The sequence below is a fragment of the Pelodiscus sinensis genome, chromosome 5 (assembly GCF_052426305.1).
Source record: "Pelodiscus sinensis isolate ZL-2025 chromosome 5, ASM5242630v1, whole genome shotgun sequence".
NCBI classification, from domain to species: domain Eukaryota; kingdom Metazoa; phylum Chordata; order Testudines; family Trionychidae; genus Pelodiscus; species Pelodiscus sinensis.
The window spans coordinates 71,125,653-71,149,182 of record NC_143056.1 but is presented as its reverse complement, the minus strand read 5'-3'; the positions used below and the strand labels follow the sequence as shown (position 1 = coordinate 71,149,182).

Genomic DNA, 23,530 nt, shown 5'->3' with positions numbered 1-23,530 from the left:
GGGTTGTGGAGCTGGTAAATAACGAGCTTGTTGTCTCACACCCCCGTTAAAAACTCTCAAGAGGTTCTTATGTTGCTTGCATTTAGCAAGAGTGTAAATGAAACCCCTGTTGGCCTTGGCAGATATTGGCCTCTTCCATGACCTTGTTTGAATGAAACAAAAAGTCATTGGTGGAACAAAATTTCATAGCCATGAACTTGTTTGAAAGAAAAGGGCAGTTCTCTCAATTGAGTAATTGGATCACCATCCCAAGTGCCCTTGGGCTTATATCAAATATAGAAGAAGGGGATTAATAACTTCAGTGTATAAACAGACTTCAGGCTGGTTCCAACTGTAGCATTTCACTCACAGGGGTTCTGGGACATAAAAACAGGTCTCTTCTGAGTGCTTGAAGTGTTCTTTATGAAATGCAGGAAGGCTGTAAACTAGAATACTTGTCATTCTGCTGCGTCAAATTTGAATTCTGTAGTTATGTGAGCTCTTCCTTGGTGTGAGGGGAGGGATTTTGTAAGCTGTCATTAGTAACTGGAATGCACTAAAATGAGAAATTGTACTTTCCTTTTGAATCCTGATTATTGCTTTGTTGTGTGGCAAATTGACAAGGCTTGTGGAAGGCTCTTCTCAGTGGAAAACTAAGCTTTCCAGTGTGCACATAATGGGGAAGTGAATTCAAGTCAAAGGCTCTGCACTAGGAGCACCTACCCCTGTGCAAAGCAATCTGGGGACCTCAGTTAAGTCTCCCAACTAATGTCAGCTCAGTTTAAAAAGCACAAGAGAAAAAATTATCTCTTTGATTCAAAGCCCAAACTATAAAGCCATAAAGGTCTTTATAATGAATTGCAACTGGGAGTGAATTGGACACTAGTACAATCTGAATGAATTGACACCCAAACTTCCCTATGAGCTACATAGTCTTCTGACTTCCTCCAGAGACCTCTTGGCACTGTGAACTTGTTCAGGGTATGGGTCCAAACCTGCATTCTGTTGTGTTACCCACACAAAATACTCACACACTGTAGGGGCACCCACCCTCACCCATTTCTAGGGCTCAGGCATAATCTTTCCAATATAGGCACACCCCCTCCCCTTTTCTGCAGGCTAAGGCATAACCTTACATTTTGTGGGTTTGTGGGGTCTTTTACCAGTGAAGAGCCTTACACAGTAAGGGTATGTCTACAATAGCCCGCTAGTTCGAACTAGGGAGGCTAATTAGGCATTCAAAGTTGCAAATGAAGCCCGGGATTTAAATATCCCGGTCTTCATTTGCATCTACCTGGGCGCCGCCATTTTTAAATGTCCCTTAGTCCGAACTCCGTGCCCGCGGTTCCATGAGGAGTAACGGTAGTTTGAATTAGAGATCCTAAGTCAAACTACCTACTCCGTGCTGCGTGTAGCTGCGGGCACGGAGTTCGGACTAAGGGACATATTTAAATCCTGGGCTTCATTTGCAACTTCGAATGCCTACATTAGCCTCCCTAGTTCGAACTAGGGGGCTAGTCTAGACATACCCTAATAGCCTACTTAATCTCTATTTATTAACAATCATCAAAAACAGATGCACACACCAGGCAGACAGTGCTCACCACTCCCAATGAGACAGATGAACTCGTCTTGATGGCCAGTCAGGATCAGGTCTGTCTGGGGGACTCCAGTTTCAGCACGGTGTCATTGGTACAGGGTTGAGGTCTGGCTGCTCTGATCTTAGAGCTGTGTCCTGGCATGAGTCCAAGCTCACTCATTTTCCAGTGAGGATGTCACTGAAGACCAGATCACCAGACTTGTGTCTGGAGAATCCTACAAGTACTATAAAGACACCTCCAAAAACCCACCAGCCTATTTGAGGTCAAACCCTTCATTTGCATGAATCCATTCATAGCAGTTTTACTTCAAATGTGGTGCAAGTACTAATCATGATACGCTGATTTACATACATGTCTGATTTCTGCCAGCATAAACCAGGAAACCAAAAGGTACCTCTCGGCTATTGTGAGGGACAGAGTGGTCTGAAATGCAGGTATTGGCCATGATCAGGCCTTGGCTTGGACTACTGGAGTATGTGCTGATTGGGTGCATTTCTACTGCAGTTGATGGAAAGCTACTATCCATTTGTGGAAACCCAAGAGAGAAAAACCATGGAGGCATCTCCATTCTTCTGTTGGGGCACTACCATCTTTGCCAGTGGAGGGAGGTGCAGTTTGCCCGTCTTTATTGGTCAAGGTGTATCTTGCACAATGAGTTTGCCCTGCGGAACATGTGGCTAAATGATTGCAAACCCAGTGCTTAGACAGAAGGCGAAAGTAGAAAATTAAAGATGAAGCCACCATACTTTTCCCATCTTTAGTATCTAACTATCAAGCTATACGGGCTAGTACTAACAAGACAAGAACAAAGGGCAGGAATTATCATCCACCCAACAGACTAAGAGGGTCTAGCAGTCAGTCTGATAAATATGCAGGACTGATGGCTTTCATCTTTTCTAGAGTTGGCCCTAAACTTAAAACCCATGTACGAGCACCTCTGACCAGTGAGCCAAGTCAGAGCCGCACAGCACATGAACTGGGCAGCTTTCCTTTGTCTGTTTGGAAGTGAGGTCTTTTTACTCCCTTTTTCTCTTGTTCTTATTAAAACTGTGGTGCATACAGAAGTGCCAGGCAGTTCAGAAATACTGGCTTTCATTGGATTTTCCTGGTGGCTGCAACTTACCAGTGAGATAACCTAGCTCATCTAGTAGCCTAAATCAAGAAGACTCCTTGAAATTTTAAAATCTTATTCACCACCTCTTTCCATGAAGCTAAGGGTTTTTCTTTTAAAAGTGCTTTACTAGTGTAGTTTATAAATATCTCCTTAGGGGGGAAAAACTTGTATCCATTTGACTAGCAGTCTTAAAGTTCAAAGTAACCATTCTTAAGCAATAGTTCATCTTAGGATCTCAATGCACTTTAAAGACATTAGCAAACTAAGCCCTAATAACATCCCTGTGCGATACTTCAAGGAAGTATCATTACCACGTTTTATAAAGGCACAAACTGAGACACACAATGGTTAATATCCTGTAAAGGGGCACATATAAATCAGAGGTAGAAATTACACTAGAACTCAGGAGTCCTCGGTTCTAGTTTTGCTTTAGCTACTAAACTGTCATTTTTTAATTTCAGGAATAAACTGAGACAGCTTTATGAGATGGTCTATAAATTACATAGGATCTTCTCTGAGATCTTTGGTACTTTTACGGATGGATCATAAATGAGAGATGCAATGAGTATTGATCGGTGTTCAATCCATGCACTCGTTTTAGTATTTTGACAGTATTGATAGTTGACCAAATAAAAATACACACATTTCAAGTACTTAAAGTGGCTTCTGTTCCATGGTGATAGACACCAATTTTCTCTATAAGCTGTGTGATTGTGAGGTCATTCAAGAGAGATTAAAATGCCACCAGCTGATTAGCAGTATGCCCACAGCTAGATTTTGTGTTTCTACTGCTGGTGCACATCTGCATGTGCCTCACTGCACATTACATTTTATTCTGCACATGGATGGAAAAAATCTTCACGTGGATGGAAACTAGAATATTGCATGCTCATTACCTTTTGTTACCTGTCTGTTTCCTCCTATTCTTTATTAGTTCCAGCCAATCTGCCTCTTTTCCATGGCCAAGCTTGACCCTCAGATTTCATCTGTAATGCAGAGACGCCTTTCGCATCCTCCCACTGAGCTACCCTACCCCTGCCATCCCACCTACAACTGCAATATTTCCCCTTAGTACTGCTGCATACGTTCCTTTCCACTGGCTTGGCTCTTTCTCTTAACCCTTCTGGAAGTCAAAACAACTGATGTTTGTGCAAAATGCATATTTTAGTGCATTGAGTCGACTTTTAAGTGTAACAGAAGGAAGTCAGATGTTTATGATGCTACGATGCATTGTAATCTATATGCTTCAAAATGGAATTGCTGGGGAGAAGGACAAGAAAGAGCTGAATATTTATATTTTTCTCCCTACCCTGCATTCCCCCACGCATGCATTGAGTAGGTATCTACAGACAAACTATATTGTCTTATTAGGGAATTTTCCATAAAATTGCCAGTCCCTATCCCCTTCTCCCCAACCTCCTTGTATTCAGGAGATGTTTTGTCTGAACAGGGTACATGATTCACCACCTCTCGGAGAAGAAGCATGGTTTGGTGCTGATCTCATGCAGTTTATCTTCCACAGGGCATATCTTGTTTTCCTGGGTTGTTTGAGGCAGTTTTGTACTGAGAAATTACATCACTGATTAAATGTCTTAAGGTGAATGTCTGCTGTACTGCAGGACACAAAATAATATGGAACTTTTGCTGCAGATTGGATGCTAAAGCAGAGCTAACTGTGCTCTTTAATCAACTGCAAAAGCCATTTAGTACAAAGGTATCTGGATGCTATGCAATATCACCTTGGGCTGTGACTCCGTTGGCACTAACAAAATGAGCAGGTTCAGGCTTAGCACTTGCTTAGAATGGGAAACCTCCAAGGAAATGCAGGATATTGCAGAAAATGATATTTGTGAATGGCGAGCCAGTCTTTGGGCCTTGTGAAGCCTGCCAACGGCAGGCTCCATTTATTGGTGTGAATTAGAAATGTAAGGAAGAATCTCAGCTTTCTTTTGTTTTGAAAAAATGTGTGTCCCTTTATCTTACAAAGAGAGCTTTGAAAACATGACTAATAAAATCTGATTGCTATGGTATAAAGATACAAACAGCTGGTCTCCACTACATCATCAGGAGGTTAGTGGGATCTAAAGATACTACACATAAATATTTTATGTGAAATAAATCAGCTAAATTTGGGGCGCATCTGAAAAAAATCATCGTTATTAATTACTTCCAAAATCTATAAGCCAGCTCCTTGCCAAGCAGTTTGATAATTGTCCAGAGGAACTAGCTATCTTTGGGTTGAGGGAATGGCAAAAAATTGTTCCACGGACCTGGCGAAATGCGCCAAGGCTGTTTTTATGTGCCTCAGTGAGTAGCACTCTTCTCTTTGAATCAGTACTGAGACAGTGTATGCCCACCAGTATGGAATTAAGGCAGTATTGCTCCTAGGATGCCATGATTTGGATGAGAAGGAAAGCTGAGGTCCTAAACTTTTTCGTCATTAAAGAATCTGTGGTGTTCCCTACAATAATAGAGTAGAGGGTTATGAGCTTCAGAGCCCTATCCCCTGGTTTGGATAATTGAGAAGTGTGAAGTGTTTGCCAGAAAACTCAAAGGTACACAAAACATGCCTGCATTTGGAGTTCGTTAGAAAAACAGAGCAGGTTCATCAAAAGGCTTGCTTAAAGGTCACAGACATTTCAAGCTTACTTGGGCCAGTTTGTGGTTTCTTTATTTTATTTGGTTTTGATTCAATCTAGATGAAACTCAGTTTTTTCCATAGCATTCAAATCCGAAACTCAGGTGGTATGTATGGGGGAGGATCAAAAGAACAGAAAAATGGGCTCAAACCCTGCAAAATAAGGCTGCCAAGTTTTGCCTAGCAGTAACTCAACAAAGGGACTTCTACTGCTAGGGATTACTCATAATCATACTGTGTTGATATGCTGGAAATCTTGCTGTAACCAACATTTTACTTGTTACGTAGATATTCACAGTTAGGGAATGACCATTAGCGCAGATTTCACTATCCATTTTGCTCACATAAATCCTTCCTGTTATTTCAACTGGATACTGTATATGTCACTTCATCCCAAACTGCAAAACTGTTTTGCTCTAAGTTAAACAGCTGCATTCCAACCTAGAGTATGGTGTCTACAGTTCAGTGAAGGGCAATTGATTTCACTGCATAGTTTATAAAATACTTAAGGACCTTTAACAGTTAAATAGGTTACAGTATATGAATGTTCAGTTTTGTATTATTTTTATTCTCACCACTCCTGTTTGACAAAGAAACAGCCTATCACACAAATCCCAAAATATCCTTCTGTGTGGGGCCAAGACAAGGATGGAGTTTAGAGAGCAAATGATCCAAAGAAATAATTGCAATACCATATAATTGGTGATTTTTAGTAAAAGCATTTGCCTAATTTACAAGCAAGCAACTATAAAAAAGGGCTTGGTAGTTATTAAATATTAATTACACCAGTGCTCTGTCAAGGGAAAATGAAATTAGCTCCATAACAATTACGATCCTTGTTCATCTACCCAGAATTGAATCAGACACCATAATTAGGATGGGAAGGAACTCGCCGCACAACACATTGGTAATGTCTTTTTTTTCCACAGTCCTTCAGTGAGTAACTCTGGTTCTCTCATGCTGAAGGCATTAGGTATGTTAATATAAATATTAACATTAGGCATTTAGTATGCTACTATATTTTAACTATCCTTGATATGCTGCTAGGTTTGGTTGGCCTGTTAAGGATTTTTTTTTTAAACCTAGAGTCCCATAATTAGTTCTTTGTGTCAGACTGCACAGTTACATGTTGTAAATTAGCTCATATTTTTCCTTGACTGTTCCCAAAGGTGATGAGCTCTCACTGATTTGAATTAGAGACAATGAAACAATCATTCCTTAGCCCTCTAGAGTTCTGTAAAAATAACTATAGCTTTCCAATGATTTCTTCTATTTGGGAAAAAAACTGGCAGTCAAATGCAATTAGAATATTGAAGATTAGCAGCCAATAAACTATTGTTTATTGTTATTGAAACTTGTGCAAGATACAGCATCACTGGTCTAATTAAAGCCCATCACATTCAATACTTACTAGTACCACTCTATCTTAAGTGAGAAAATACCATATAAGCATGTTACTCAAAGCCAGTAGAACCTAGCATTTTTTTTCTTCCCTCTGCAGTATTCTGAAGTTCTCATGTATGTTCTAGGTCACATGTAGGTACGGGAATCTCTTGGACAAGTTGCAATACTTGGCAAAAACTGAAGGTTTTATTTCTCTTGGGTTATGATTAATTTTTAGTTGCATGTGTTATACTACAGCATATACACAGAACCCCTAATGCCATAAATTTGTACAGTATAGTAAACTGGGGAGTTTTAGGAGAGATGGCTTTCCTGTGATAATTATGCCAGTTTAGAATCAAAAGTGATATGATAAATGGGTATGATTCCAAATGTTCTTAAGAGATTAAATTTCATGGGAGAAAAAGGTCTATTAGTCTGGAATGAATAATCGGTCAGGTAAGGAAGTGACAAAAATCCCTGATTGACTAATTAACTATAACATATAGGTCCATCTTGGTTCCATCATTGTGGGCTGTGTTCTGTCTGGTCCTTACATGGGGTGCAGTAAAAGGGAAGGGCCGAAAGAGCTTTCTCAAACCCTTTTCATAGTCAGCATAAAGTCCAGGCACAATTTCAATCCCAGTGCTTAGGAGAGCACAGAGATTGTTCTGTTCTAATTCTTCCTGGCTGCATGGCATCCCAAAGACAAACTGCAATGGGAGGGGATATTATGTACCTGAAAGGAGGATGTTTGAGTGCTACAGAGAGACTCCCAGAAAATATAACTATTAATCCTTCTGCCCTTCAAATGAGATTTAAAATTCAAGCTGCTCTGGCCACATATGGTCATCAAAGATCCCATAGCAATTATTAAAAAAAAAAAAAAAAGGCGTGTTAATCCTGGTTTTGTGGCCAAATTTGCGCTGAGGTAGTTAAATATGAACTCCCTAACTTCCTCTACTAGTTTCACTGAAGTGCAGTGTTCTTCATTCTCTGTCCTATTGCTAATTCTCTCTCTCTCTCTCTCCCTCCCTCTCCCCCCATGTGTGTGTGTGTGTTTTCCCTGCTGGACAACAAAATGATGTCATCACGTCACAAGTGTCAAAAGGCTCTGCCAGAGGGGGGACCTAGAACCAGAGTGCCTTGCTAAGCAGGCACAGGGGCAGGATGGTTTCTTGCAGACCTCTGGTCTGCGGTCCAGCAACCTGGAGTCCCCGTGGAGTGGCTTGTGTTTCACATAGCTGAAGCGAGTGGAGGGCAAACCCCACAGGGTGTGGCATGGGGAGGGAGGTTCTCACCCGGCTGGAGTTTGAATGTGGTTTGATTTCAGTGGGTGGTAATGCTGCTGGGGCATCCTTGCCATGTGCTGGGCAGGGAGCACCTACCGCTGTGTCCCTGAGTGGGGAGTGCAGCCCCACCAGGCAGTTGTGCAGGCTCCACCGGCTGTTGCCACTGCTCCCACCTCAGCACGGCTCCTACAAGTCTCAAGCAATTGGGGGGGCGGGGTCACCTTGGAAACATCCACACACTCCTGAGACCCAAGTCCCCCTGCCCCAGCCACCTCCCAGCGTGCATCATGCACCCATCCCCTAGCCCTTATGCCTCTTGGTCCTCGTCTGGCTGGGTCTGCTCCCCCTCTGCCTGAACAGCCGCAGAGCAGTGGGAAGCTGCCTGAGCACTCACTGCCCTAAGCTGCCTGTCACCATGCGCCCACCTGCACCAACCACTGCCAGGTCTTGTGCCCCCAGTCTACTCTTGGCATGAGCTGCTTGGGGGCAAGTGCTGCATCTCGCACTGTTGTGGGCATCAGCTAGTACTGGCTGAGGATGGGTTGTGTAGTGCTGTCCTTGCTGCTACTTGAGCTGGCCAGGTGCTTCCACCATGGACGAGTGCGAGGATGAGTCGAGCGGGTGACCACAGTGCTACGTGCCTGAGTTAGTGAATGTCATCTTCAACGTGACCATGGTGTCCACCAACATGCGCGGCTCTCCTTCCAAGGAGTACAGCGTGCATGCAGACTGGCGGGACCCATGTGACTAAGTCTGGCCACAGAGAGGGGGATTGGCGAGTGTAGCAAGCAGGGGGCACAGCCCCCTAATTTGTTTTAAAATGTTGCCCTGAGGCCCCATTATGCTGGCACTGTACAAACACAGGGAAAAGTGGTCGTGTTACTTTGCGCTGCTAACCAGCTGCTGTGTTCCACCCATTGTTAAAGGCTAAAGTTTGTGATCACTTATTAGGTGATGACATTGCAACATGGGTCAATCTATTGTAGTCAGGGCAAAACCCCTATTGGGTGTATGAGAGGAACATTACGGGGGAAATGAATATTTTGGTTGAGTATTTTTTTGTGACAATAAAATATTTTGCTACAAAGAATTTTCTGCTTGTGAGATTTCTAGGAGGGGAAAGGAGAGACAATCATCTTTGGCTTTGGGGTTCTGGAAAATAGTATCCTCAGATTCACAGCTGAGGGAGAGGGGAAGGGATAGTGTAATCCATGCTGTTACTGATGGCACTAAAGGAGCCATAAACTTCTTTTCAGCTCTCCTCTGCTGAGCACCCATGGTGGTGAAGGGATTGCTCAATACTAGCTCATCTCATGGGACAGGCATGGTATTGAAAGCAGGTCTTCTGCATTCTGGTCCTAGCTGTAGTACAGCTGTCTCTACAGCATTGGTCAAGTAATTGTCTTTTGACTTTCCTCTCTCAGATGTTGGTAAGGCCGATAGGCATGATATAATTCACCACTCAGGCATAACACTGTAACTCCAGCTCCTCCAGTTTTGATGTCTTAGGGCCATAATTTAGCCTATCCTGCACTGGTACAGTATGTCAGCATACAGGGACAGGTGCCATGGTCATATAAATAGATGCTAATTCTGTGTAGAGTGCTCTAGTTGCAGTAGCATCCATATGAAAGCAAAGGGAAGGGATTATAGCAGTATAAGAGACTCAATACAACTGTTGCATATGTGGAATGTATAAAACATAAAAATCAAATGTTTTGCGAGATCGGAGCATCTTTTTCAGGTGATAAATATAAATGTCAAGGCTAATTCCTATCAATTTCTAATTTTGAGATCATCCCACCCTTTTCAAAATCATTGGTCTATGATACTGGAGATTCTTGTTCTCTGGGCTGGTCACAAGTTAGAGTATTGGACTAAGAATTAGGGCTTGTTGGGAATAATAGCAAAGGTAAAAGGAGGAAGCTTGTATCCCCACCACTAAGAGAAATGGGGGTAAATGGTGACAATCTGAGGATTATGTTCATTTGGATCCAGTCAGTTAGGCTGGTTTGGCACTAGACTTTTTTTCCACGTTAGACTTTTTATTGTTGTTGTTGATTAACAAATTTGTTGGAGTGATTTGGGCGTGAGGTAGAGGGAAGTGACTAGAAATGGCTGATTCATCAGTAGCAGAGGACGAAGGAGCTTGTGCATAAAGACTTGGTGGTGTGGGACAAGGAGGTTGACCGGGGAGGGGGTTAACCAGGGAGTGAGCTGGAGGGAGAGGCCTGTGTTCACTTCTAATGTCCAAGTTCTGGGACATCACTAATTGGTACAAGGACTCCTTCAGTCTACAGTAAAGGGCTCCCATGAAAAGTGGGAGGGAAGAGAAAATTCAATGTTCCAATTAAGGAAGGGTCCTGAGGCTGTTGGAAACATACTATGTCCATCACAGGAGGAAGGCCATGGACAAAGACATGCTACTCAGTGTCTGAGTAGATGATTGTAGGGAGGCATAGCAGCAGGGTAGTCATAAATAGATTACAAGGAACTACTGGGAATAAGTGAAATACATGTATACAAGACTCTACTGTTGACACTCTTCATGTGCCCCTTGAGTAGTCTTGTTTCCAAACTTACCCACTTTGAACAGTTTTGCACTAGTATAACCCTACAACCTCTGTTGTACACTGATAGCTGTGCATGAAAGGCTGCCAGAAGATAGAAATGAAACCACTAAATTGTTAAATCATAATTTGTAATACAAAGCACTCCACCTGTAACAAGTAAGCAAGGTAAGAATATCTGTATTTCCTGATTTTTGATTGTTTGACATTGTAAATTTAGTTGTGAGCTGTGCTTGATTTCCTCTAGGGGTTTGTTGTTTTAAAAGACATGTTACAAGTGAATAACATTGTAATCTCTTTAGTGATTCTGCTGTGTATTTCCACAGTTTTGTCATTTCTTGAATATGCAACTGTGGAAGTTAATAGTGAAGTAGTTATCTAGCTGTAGCTTTCTGCTAACTTTGGTATTGTAGGCTAAATTTTACCCTTGTCAGGGATGTGAGTGAGGGCAGAATTTAGTTTTGTGTGCGTATGTTATTCCATGGTCTTAAAAGTCTCAAAAAGAAGCCTAGTGGCTATTTCAGACTGATCATGTGCAAAACCAATTTTTAAATCCTGCGTGTGACTTTTTAAATGTTTTTTACAATTTTGTCCAGAGATTAGTCTTCAGTTTCAATTAGATGAACAGATTTTAAGACCAGAATGGATTATTGTGATCATTTGTGACCTGCCTAACACGGATTCCTGCCTAACATAGAACCTAAACTAGTAATTTCTGTATTGGGTTTGTAGCTTCTGGCTGAGCTGTAGCAACTTTTTAGAAAAAAAAATCCCATCTTTATTTTAAGACTTCAAGCAATGGAGAATTCACCACGTCCTTAGGTAAGTTGTTCCAATAGAACCAGACACCTGGAAAGTCCCTGCTTCCAGCATAAGGGATTAATCCCGGAAATAATTACTACCACACATAATGCTTTCTCCCATGAATAGTCCCTCTGTAGGTAATGGAGTTATTCACCACAGTAGGCAATATGCCAAGTAGCAATTTTCTCAGTCTGGGCCTAAGACTGTCAAGATGGCATCTTCCAATTTAATGGCTAATTTTAAAAAATTGTATGTAAGATACCTTAGAAATCAATGAATTTGCTTTAAAGTAGAATTACAGTAGTTGTTGTGATTAGAAAACAATTTATGTGACCCTTCTGTATTTGTGCACTGTGGGAGAAATTTTCCCCAGGGAAGCCATAGTCAGAGGGAGTGCAGTAGAGAAGTATGTGATGACTGCATTGCAATAAATAAACTGCAAAGATACTGCATTGACATCTGTCTTTGTTTTGTTAACTTGCTTGATCAGACAGTACATTTTGCTAATCCCCAATAGTGAATATGAGCCAAACCTAGAGAGAAAAGCATCTGCATCTCTCGATTAGCAGGCCATTCCATCTGCATGCCAGTTTGATCGTAGCTTTTTCCAGAACAGAAGCTGCCACCTGTGCCACGTTGGACTGTTTGCCAGTCTTGTGACGCCAGGTTCTGTTCTGCTTGCTGAAGACAGAGGTTGACTCTGCACAAGTGATTTTTGTGAATGAGGAAATGCCAAAGAAAGCGAACAGTTTGACTGTTCAAAAGCTCCCTCTGCAAGGCTCTCCTTGGCACAGTACTGTGCTATAGCCATGACTTTGCCATGAGGCCACTCTCTCAATCTTCCCTTCAACAGATGTTATTTTATAGTGGACAGCTGTTTCCTTGGGTTTGGTTAGGAGCTCCTGCATATATAGGTAACCTCAGTCACTTAAAAATGCTGCATCTCTGCCTCACTATGTTACAAGAGAGGCTCTGTAGAGATGAACATTCCCTTTCATGTCCAGGAGGGACTTAAACACAAACTGGTCCACTCTGGACCAACAGAAATCTAAGCTCCAGCATACAATCAAATTTGCATGGTCACAACCTATAGGAAAATGATATGATTTCTTCCATGTGCTAAAACATCACCAAATCCAATGTCTTTATGAATTTCCATGTCTTCTAGGGCCAGATGGCAAGTACCTGTCCCCTTTACCCAACATCTTCAGAAATCAGTTCTGTCATAACACTGTCGCTCATACTTTCCCCAGTGGAGCAAACAGGCATCTATCTCCCTGTCCCTTCCCCTTCAAAATATCTCTTCTGATAGAGGGTTGAAAACCTCAAGGGCATCCTTATCCTGTCACTGGGTGCTGTGGAATAGCTGATTTCTCTCTCCTTCCCCCATCAGGCACTTCTGCACTGCAGTCAGATGATGCTGTATAAAGCTGGAGGCAGAAGGGAAGGAGAGAAAGTCTGTTGAAGAGGGAGAAAAGCTATCTCTCTCTTACCTGATACTCTGTGATGATGTTGGTGCGAAACCCAAAGATAGCTGCAGGAATCAAGAAGACAGAGGGAGGAGGCAGGCAGGTCTAGTTAAATGTTTCAGATGAACAGTGCAAAGACAAATGAGAGCTGCCCAATTGAGACTTGTTGGTGTTTCCCTGAGTCCTCTTCCACTTGGTCCTCCAATAACTTAATTTGTTTCCAATTTCATCAGGTTCCTTATGCCCAGGCCTACGTGGCTGAGGAAAGGTGAGAGGGGAGGGAGTGGGTTAAGAAGGAGGCTGGGAGAAAGTCAGGGAGGGGAAGGTCAGGGCTGAAATGTGGTCCTTGATAAAAGGGAAGGAAAAAAAGTTATGGCTTTTTACCACCTTCTGATATTCTGACACATTACAATCAGGGGGAGAAAGGGCTTTTTAAAGTACTCTTTAGCGTGTCTTTAAGCTACATAGCAATAGTTATAGCTTCATGACCAAAACTCCTGATGATCCAATGAAGAACACTTCACCAGTGGCTGTGGGTTACAGCCATTGTTCCAGGACTCACTTCCAATGAGTATAGTCACATGCTGCACACTCATCTCAGTTCACAAAGCACTTGAATGACAGATCCAAAATGCTTAGTCCCTGCAGACTGAAAAAATAAATCCTTCCAAAGAGATGTCTGTCTTTCCTTCCTGGTCCATAGCTGCTGCCATCATTTTGGAGTTTCTGGTATTTCCACAACTATCATAACACTCTAATCTAACGTTATATATCATCATTTATTCTTTGTTTAACAGTACTGTCTATTGGTTCCAACTGACACTAAGGCACCATTGTACCAGGCACTGTGCAAACACATCATAAGAGACAATCTCTGTCCCAAAGAGTTTACAGGCTGAGAAGTAGAAGACTGGGGGGATTGAAACATTGATCTCGTTTCTGAGACTGTCAACACAAAAGCTGTGAATGGGCATGTGCCTTCAGGAAGCAGACTGAAGCCCCTAACTCATCTCACCTAGGCCACGTAACTTCTGTAAAACGGTAATGTCTATCAATATTAATAGCTTTTTTGAGAGCTTTGATCTGGCCAAGATTTGAATTTTTTCTTTTTAGGAGCCCTAAGGTATATGCCTTCTCCCCCACTTTGCTCTTGTCCTCAGCAATATGTTGCTCACACATCTGCAGTTGGCATTACCTTCCTCCCTCAGCTGGCTTTATGCCTTGAAGTAAATATTGAAGTTCTGCTTTTTATCTGTGATTTTGCTCAAGTATTTTCTCAGATCATGGCCTCAGTTCCATTCCAGGAGTTCCACTTGGAAAGCATAGTTGGGATTCCACAGGAGCTGCACCACTCCCTTTTTGCTCAAGTTATTTCATTATACAGTTTTAGCCAGTGTGAAGAACTTTGAGCTGTTTTAACAGAAATATAGTCAAATCTCAGCATACTGCGTAAGGCAAGTCAGATAGGGTATGTCTACACTAGCCCCCTGGTTCGAACTAGGGAGGCTAATGTAGGCATTCGAAGTTGCAAATGAAGCCTGGGATTTAAAGATCCCGGGCTTTATCTGCATGTTCCCGTCCGGTTGCCATTTTTAAATTCCACTAGTCTGAAGTAACTGCCCGCAGCTACATGCAGCAGTGAAACGGTAATTCGAACTAAGTCCTTAGTTCGAATTAACTGTTACTCCTCATTCTATGAGGAGTTAGTTTGAATTACCGTTTCACTGCCGCGGGCAGTTACTTCGGACTAGTGGAATTTTAAAATGTCGACCGGATGGGAACATGCAAATAATGCCCGGGATATTTAAATCCTGGGCTTCATTTGCAACTTCAAATGCCTACATTAGTCTCCCTAGTTCGAACTAGGGGGCTAGTGTAGACATACCCATAGCTGCAAAGATACCCATGCACTGCCAGTACCCATTCTGACCATGTCTAATATGTGTTCTTGCCATTGTGTTACTCTTTAGGTCAGTGGTTACCAGCCAGTAGATCAGTAGATCTTGGTGCCTCTTGACAGAGGATCCTGACTGGTTTGGCTGGGAAGCTATAAGCGCTGGCACTTCAATTGCCCTTCCACCCACTGTCATGCTGCTCCTGCCCTCTGCCTTGGAGCTGCACCCTTGGGAACCTCCTGCTTGTTATGCAGAGTGTGGGAGGGTAGAAAGAAGGGTGTTGATGTCAGGATATCCCTCCTCCCCACACCTCTGTACCCTATCTCCATACAGAGAGAAGGGGATGGAGGGAGCGTGGCAAATCAAATCTCTGTCACTCACACACACTGTGTGTCTGTCATTCTCACAAACACACACTGTCCTTCACTCTCATCTCCCAAACCTATATGTACATGTTACTTCTGTTACTGCTTGCAAAGTGTGTTACTTTTAGGTTTTGGCTGGTCTGTGCATTTCATAATTTTCATTTCTCTCTTACACTTAAATGTAATTCTTTGAGTAGTGAGTTCTAAAATGCCTAATCTGTCATAGCTAGAGTCATTATCCCTGTGGTAATTGCTGCTCCTGGAAGTGGCTGGCATGACCCTGTAGCCACTGAGAGAGACAGGGTAGGGGGTCTCCACATTCTGTCCTTGCCTGCAGACACCACTCCTGCAGCTCCCATTGATCAATAACAGGGAACTATGGCCAGTAGAAACTGTGGGCTCAATGCCTGTAGATGAGGGGCAGCACATGGTGCCAAGGAGCCATTGCTGTACATGCCAGCTGCTTACAGGAGTGGTGCAGGGCCAGGGCAGGAGTAAGCCTGCCTTAACTCCACTGCTTCACCACCTGGAAGCCATCACAGTTAAACGGTGCCCAGCCAGAGCCTGCTTTCTGAACCCCTGTCCCAGCCCTGAACCTCCTTCTGTATCCAATCTCCTACCCCAGACATGAGTTCCCCTGCACCCAAACTCCTTCCCAGAGCTTGCACCTTGAAACCCCTCCCAGACCCCATCCCCTACCCTGGGCGAAGGCCAGAGCTCCTCCCACACTCCAAACTCCTTGGCCCAAGACCAGAGCCTGCACCCCAACTCTTACCCCAGCCTGGTGAAAGTTTGGGAGGATGGTGAAGGAAGGGGGATGGAGTGAGTAGTGGCAGAGCCTCAGAGAAGGGGTGGGAAGGAAGTGGGGCAAGGGTGTTGGGTTTGAGGTAGATCTTACATTGCACTTAAACTGAAAAAGCTATCTTGTGATTAAAAAGGTTGGCGGCCACTGCTTTAGGCACAGCACACAGTATGAACTTGGCCACAGTGCTCCTTTTCAGGAACAAAAAGTCAGATGGTGTCATTCATGCTGAGAAAGAATGATGAGGTCACTGTGCTTCTGCTAAGCATTTGGGAGTGGGTGAGATGCTGCTTTCTCCAGTGAGTGTGTATTATGTAGAATGCTCCAGATCATGTCAGCCATCCGTGATTACACTTCTGGCCCCACTTCAGTGGCTTAAGGCCATCACATATACAGCTCAGCTTGTCAGCTCTGTTTTCTGCTCTTGGCACCTCACCTGGAGTATGCAGAACATCAGTATTGTAAAGATAGGGGCATGTCATATCGCTAGGAAATGTTTCTGGGCCTTCAGCAACAGCCTTTTCAGGCTACTGCTGACATCAGGGTTGGCCAAATAGCCATTCTAGTTCTGGGAATAGTACAGTCAAACAGTGTAGTACGGTGTCATGTGCACTCTCACTCGGCAATTACTCTAAGTTAGAACGGCATAATAGAGTGTTTCCTGGCAGCCTCTGTTATCACCTTCCTTTACTTAAATACAACTGCTTTTCACCATATTCCACAGCTTCCAGATAGGTTAGTTTGATTTTATCTGACTTTATTTCATAGGGTTCCCATACCATCCTTATTGCACAGTATCTGATTGCATTAAGCAAAGTGACTAACATCTGTCATGTGTGGCTCATTCTCTCACCCTTTTCCCTGGAGGAGAATTGCGAGTGGAACGTAGTGTTTCATTTGGTGTTGTAAAGATATGCTCTTCTCTCTTCTTGTTAGAGAACGGTCTTCTCTCTTCTTGCTCTTCCATTTAGAGCAGTATGTGGTGGGGCTTGTGAAGTCCTTTATTCCTGTGTGAATTGTTCTAGCCTTTTGGCCTGCAACCCCCTCCCCTTACTCCTGAAAGCTCTGTCTCCTGCACAGTGAGCTTTACCTTTATGCTAGAAAGTTCTGTATGCCCGAGAAACAGAGTCTTCATCCTGGAACATTCACATTCCCTGTCTACAGAGGGCTATTTTTTAAAATACAGGATCGGGGGCATTAATGGGACTAACCTCGTACCTCTAGGACTCTCCTTCTCACACCCTCTGTTAAAATGTAGTCCCTGGTAAAATGACAACAGGTCTCCGAATTTCAGACAGGCTCACTCTTTATAAACTTTAAGACTAAATCCTCACAGACACATCACACACAGCATGTCACATTTGTCAGCACAAGTAACTGAGCTAAGCCTGAAGTGGGGGAGAAGGCATTAGGGTGCTGTGCAAGGGGGGGGGCTGCAGTTCATCAGAAGTAAACTGCATGTGCCCGGATGTTGAGTGCATTGGGTGCCTCTGGGAGTCTGCATGGATGGAGGTTGAGGGGGCAGGTGTGGAGTGCTGTGGGTGCCACCCAGGGACAGGTGGTGGTCAGATTGTTGGCAGTGCTGGGGGGGTGTATAGAAAACAGTTTTGGGACACTGACTGCAGGGGGGATGATTGCGCAGCTGCTCCGTCTGAAGTGCCAGCCGTGGCTGGAGTATGTCCGCTTGGCATAATATTTAGGAACCGCACTGTGTTCTCCTTCTGCTCTTTCTTTCACTCTCCTTCCACTCCCTCAATTCTTTTTCAGCAGCAGCCTGACTCATGACATCATGCAAAAACTCCTCTCAGCTTCTTTGAGGTTGTTTCCTAACTCTCCGGAGCCTCTCTGCAGATGACATCAGTGCAGACTGCCATGCCAAGGTTAACTCTGTGAAGACAAACTACAACATGTTACATAGGGTCCATTTTTAACACTAAAACAGCACTGCCCCAACCCATTTTAAACACAAGCGCTGTTCACACCTAGCACTGACTGCTGTCGTGGCGTGAGCACACATAAGATACAAGAACCCCACAAAGGTGAGTTCACTACTGGGGCAGGAGAATTCCTGGGTGCGGGGAGAGAAGGGGAATTCACTAGTGCAGAGGGACAAGGGAATTCATTGGTGCAGGTCTGTACTGTACTATGGGCAGGTGTGATTCAGGGAGGAGCCCAGCTTTAGTAATGGCCACTCATTTGCCATAAGCTGTGTTCATCCTGCTTAGGTGAGCAGGGAAGCAAAGGAGGGTCTTTTAGTCAACTGAGTGTTCCGTTCAAGCCCATACACGGCTTATCTTTGTGCAATGATGGTTCCCCGACATCCCTGCTGACGGCATAGTGACAAAGGAATGTTACCAATATGATTAATGGGACAGGAAACACAGCAGCCTTGCCCTCAAATTTATGCAGACACATGGCCCATCAACTGTATGACCCTTTCAATGAGATCTGTGAGATGGATTCCCATGAAGTGAGAAATTGCATTAGGCTACGTCTACACTTCGGGTGTTTTGCCGAAGAGGAAATGCAAATGGAGCGCTCATTTGCATATCTCGTGCTCTTATTTGCATATCTTCTTCCAATCCTTTATGCGGAGGAGGTTTTTGCAATAAAAAGCCCTGTGTAGATGGGCCATTTGTTGGAAAAACCTGCTTATGCGCAAGAGCCCTTATTCCTCAAAAAATGAGGTTTACAGACTCTTGTGCAAAAGAGTTTTTTTCTGACAAATGGCCCCGGGTACACAGGGCTTTTTATCGCAAAAACCTCTTCCTCAAAAAGGATCGGAAGAAGATATGCAAATGAGAGTGTGAGATATGCAAACAAGCATTCCATTTGCATTTCCTCTTCAGCAAAACACCCACTGTGTAGACGTTGCCTCAGTGCCCTATTCCGCATCTAAGTAGCCTGTGTTGTTAGCAGCAAAACACAGATACAAGCCTCTTTCTGTAACCCTCCTGCTCCCAGCAACTTGCTTTCAGAAATCAAAACTACTTGCCAGGCACATCCTCTACAGCCTCCGACTGCTATGACTGGCTCACCTCCTCGTGGGCAGAAAACAGCTCTTGACTGCATGCATCTATGGATGACAAGTCATCTTCTGGGCCCTCCCTCTGCTCAGCGCACTTGTCCATGATTTCCTCTTTCCTGGCTTGGTTCACCATGGGGTGGCCACCGAGGTCCTGAAGTATACACAGGAGTGGAAATGGAGTCACCCCCCAAATGTGTCATCCAGTTCTTTGTAGAACCAGCAGGTCGTGAATGCAGCACCAGAGCAGCGGTTTGCTTCCTGCCTTGTGGTAGGCATTTCTCAGGTCCTTCACTTTCACCATGTGCTGCAGTGTGTCCTGATCCTGGCCCCTTTCAGTCATACATCTTCAGATTTGCCTATAATTATCATAATTCCTATGGCTGGTGCACTGTTGGGGCTGGACTGCTTCCTCACCCCAAACACTGCTGAGGTCTAGCACCTCAGCATGGCTCCAAACAGGGGATCTCCTGGCGCATGGAGCATGCATGGCCAGCTGGAAAGATGCACTAAGAACACAGCATGCATTGCCAAACAAACAAGAAGGGAGGATGGTGACCAGTGAGCAGGGCAGTAGAGATCAAATATATGACCAGAGAGGCAAGACCAGGCATTGTGGGAAGGGTGCTGGAAGCCAGTCACAGTGCAGTGCTAAACCACAGTGGCACCCAGCACTGTATCCAGAGCAGCAAGCTTTACGCTTCTCATCGAGGTGGACTATATTGAGTACATAAACTACGTAGCTAGTATGCTCTAAGTGCCTTACCAGTGTGGACACCTTGGAAGTTATTGTGGCTGAAACTGATTTACTGAACAGTAACTTGCCAGTGTAGACTTGGCCTTAGTTTCTTGTCCTCAAATATTGAGTAGTGGCTTTATTTCATTGGTGAGTGAAGGGATGTGTGTGGATATATTATTATTGACTTTAATGGAGGCTGTTAGACCAGCACAGAGTATCTTTGAGAAATCCCACTCAGCTCATGTATATATTTACACATACAGTCAGCATTATAAAGCACTTTGTGTGGCATATAAAATGTTTAAAAAATTTCAGTAGAGCAGCAGACAACATAAAAAGTCATTTTATGATAGTGATCATGGATCTATATGTGATCAGTGTCTAAAGTGACAAATGCTGTCTGCTCCTCTGTAGGAATTTTTGGTAACTATACAGCATAATAAATAATGGGTGAGCTATTTTATGAAATCCATCTTCTTGTGGAAATGACAGAGAACTCGTGTGGCATACGCGATTATTCAACATGTTATATATATATATCTTACATTTTTTTATCTCCCACGGTTCATGCAGAGAACTTAAATTGTTTTAGACAACAGATGCAGAACATTTAAAAATACTTGGAATGTGTGGGAATATACCAGGGAGCCACCTGTCCTGAAATTTGAAAGGCAGATCCAATTTGTGAACATTGGTCCCCACATCAGCATGAGTAAGACAAAGAAACACACACAACCAAAATAAAACAATGAGAACTATTGAATACAACCATTACCCATAGACTCATAGGGAGAAAATTGACTGATCAACTATTCATACTTAGCCAATCAGCCATTGAAATGATCATTTAATAATCATGGTCTTCGGCTTTGCATTCTAAAGACTGAATTTTGTTTGATTTAATCAAAATAATATATTTTGACTTTTAATGTTTAATGCTTTTTACCAATCAAAAACATCTATTCAGAGTTGCACATTAATAACTGATCAGTCTATTACTTCTTGCAAAGTAAATGTAGTACTGTGCTGATATTCTGTACAAGAACATGATTTAAATAATAATTTGGATCTCTATAATGTTGTACAAGGAAGGATCTCAGGGTATGTCTACACTAGCCCCCTAGTTTGAACTAGGGAGGCTAATGTAGGCATTCAAAGTTGCAAATTAAGCCCGGGATTTAAATATCCCGGGCTTTGTTTGCATGTTCCCGTCCGGTCGCCATTTTTAAATTCCACTAGTCCAAAGTAACTGCCCGCGGCTACATGCGGCAGTGAAACGGTAATTCAAACTAACTCCTCATGGAATGAGGAGTAACAGTTAATTCGAATTAAGGACTTAGAATTACCGTTTCACTGCCACATGTAGCCACGGGCAGTTACTTTGGACCAGTGGAATTTAAAAATGGCGACCAGATGAGAACATGCAAATATAGCCCGGGATATTTAAATCCCGGGCTTCATTTGCAACTTCGAATGCCTATATTACCTTCCTTAGTTCGAACTAGGGGGCTAGTGTAGACATATCCTCAGAGTGTTTACAGACTTTATTGAAGTATCCCTTTACACACCCCTTTACTGTATAGTAAATATTATAACTCCCATTTCAGAGATCGAGAGACTGAGGCACAGTTAGCATATGTGATTTGTGCAGCACTTGCAGTCTTTTGCTGTGACATTTGATATGAACTCATCCGCAATTTCTCTATTATCTTTTCCCTTTATTTATTATTGCAAAGGAGAACATTTAAACTGGGATGGTTCTTACTTACTTCCCTGGCTCAGGAGTGAATCATGAGGGTTTATTGGTTAATATTTTAAAAGTGCTCAGAAATATATCAGGTGTTATATAAATTATTCACGCTATAAATGCAGATCCCCTTTCAAATCCCTTTCAAGCTTTGGGAAAATTCAAATCTGCATTTGGATTGAAACTTTATGGCTTGGGCCTCTCTCAGAACGTGTGATGTGGCTGTTAGCTGAACTTCCCAGCTCAGGTCACTCTCTAATATTGAATGCACAGTATCATTAAATGAAAGCAACTGCTAATGCAATATGGTAATTAAGAATTGCCACATACAAATGACAGGACATCATTAGCTGTTTCCCACAGTGAGTGTAACTCTCTCTGCTTTTATATATGATGGCGTAATAGCTGAGTGCTATGAAAGCAAATTCCACTTGCTAAGCAAGGGATGCAGTTACACTTAGTGTGGGAGCCATCACTTGAAATTTCCCATCAGTTTTGCATGCAAGACTAAGCATTAACATTATTGCTTTGCACTTAAATATTTATAAAGTTGCTGTGAATTAGCTGGAGGGGAGGGCCTTGTGATGAAAGGAAGCAGGTTTCATTGAGCAAGACAAGTTCTGATCTGTCCTTTTTTTCACCTCAAATCAGGGCAAAGACCAGCAGCTTGAGGCTGACCCCTACAAAAAGCTTGCTCTGAAAAGGAAGATGAGAAAATCTGGAAATGTTTCTTCTAATACTCTGCACTGGAGCCAGCAAAAGGCAGCTGTTTCTAGCCCTTCTGGGGTTTTTTGTTTTTAGGGTTTTTTTTCCCCCCTGGTAGCTGAAGCCTGGGCTTGTTGCCATATCTGTTTGTCTGTCTCCTGCTCTCTCATGTTGTTTTTCTCAGAAAGTTTCAGAGGCCAGTTACCCATAGTGAGTTGCTGGGAACAGAGGTCGTTCCTTGTATCGTCTTAACTCCCCATGCCAGAGTGTTCATGCTTGAATGGGAAACAGCAAGATCTGTCAATATAGCCCTTTTCTTCAGAGCTTTGAGGCCGCATTCTCTATGGCCATCTGTTCCCTTTCACTCCTTTGGACAATGTTGCTATTTGAAACCAGCGATTCTTCACTCCCTGGTGCTCTCTCCCTCCCCCTCCCTCTTCTGTTTGAAATTTTCTAGTTCAGACTGGCCTCTTGGAGCTTCAACCTTTCTGTGAGTCAAGCATTAAAAGTGACGTTGTGTAACTTTTTATTTCAGACTTTTTAAAAATGCAGTGCACCTCAGGAGAGTGGAGTTCAGTGAACTCAAATGAGCAGTTGGGTTCATCCTGAGATGAATTACTGAGAGTCCTTCTTTGGTGCATGCTACAGAGTGCAGTTAAATACTTGGCATGCCCTGGGATTGTAACAGGAACTGAAATTAAGGCTGTATCAATGTTTCCATTCTAGACCTTTGTGGTCAGTCAGCGAAATACTCTTGTTCTCAATTTAAATTTTCAGATTTAGGCTCTGTCCAAAGATTAATTTATGTGGTAGGTTTATTGATAAAAGCGATTCATCTCTTTTTGAGAATGACTGTTGTTATAATGCCTCATGCCCCGTAAGAAGATTAAGACTCCTCTGTGTTAGGGGCTGTACAAGCAGAAAGTAAGAGACCACTCCTGCACTAATCAGCTTATACTCCATACACACAAGACAAGATGGGGAAAAACAGTGCTGTCATCCCCATTGTATAGATGAGGACCTAAATCACAGAGAGATGAGGTTAACTTGTTCAGGTTCTCCTGGCAAGTGTGTGATAGGAATTGAATCATAGAACTGGAAAGAATCTTGAGAGGTCATCAAGTCCAGTCCCCTGCACTCATGGTAGGACCACCCTTTAGACCATCCCTGAGAGATATTTGTCTAACTTGCTCTTAAAAACCTCCAATGATGGAGATTCTACAACTTCCCTAGGCAATTTATTCCAGTGCTTAACTACCCTGACAGGAATTTTTTCCTAATGTCCAATCTAAACCTTCCTTGCTGCAATTTAAGCCCATTGCTTCTTATCTTATCAGAGGTTATGAATAACTTTTCTCCTTCCACCTTGTAACAACCTTTTAGGCATTTGAAAGCATGGTAT

General features: G+C 43.1%; 1 protein-coding gene and 1 pseudogene across 3 annotated transcripts in view; one reads left to right on the top strand and one right to left on the bottom strand.

Annotated features, from left to right (window-relative positions):
• The window catches only part of RAD51B (RAD51 paralog B), a 625,639-nt gene that overhangs the window by 352,530 nt on the left and 249,579 nt on the right, over positions 1-23,530 (top strand). The gene's annotated exons all lie outside the window — the stretch shown is intronic.
• On the bottom strand, positions 18,936-19,551 carry LOC149524335 (uncharacterized; annotated as a pseudogene).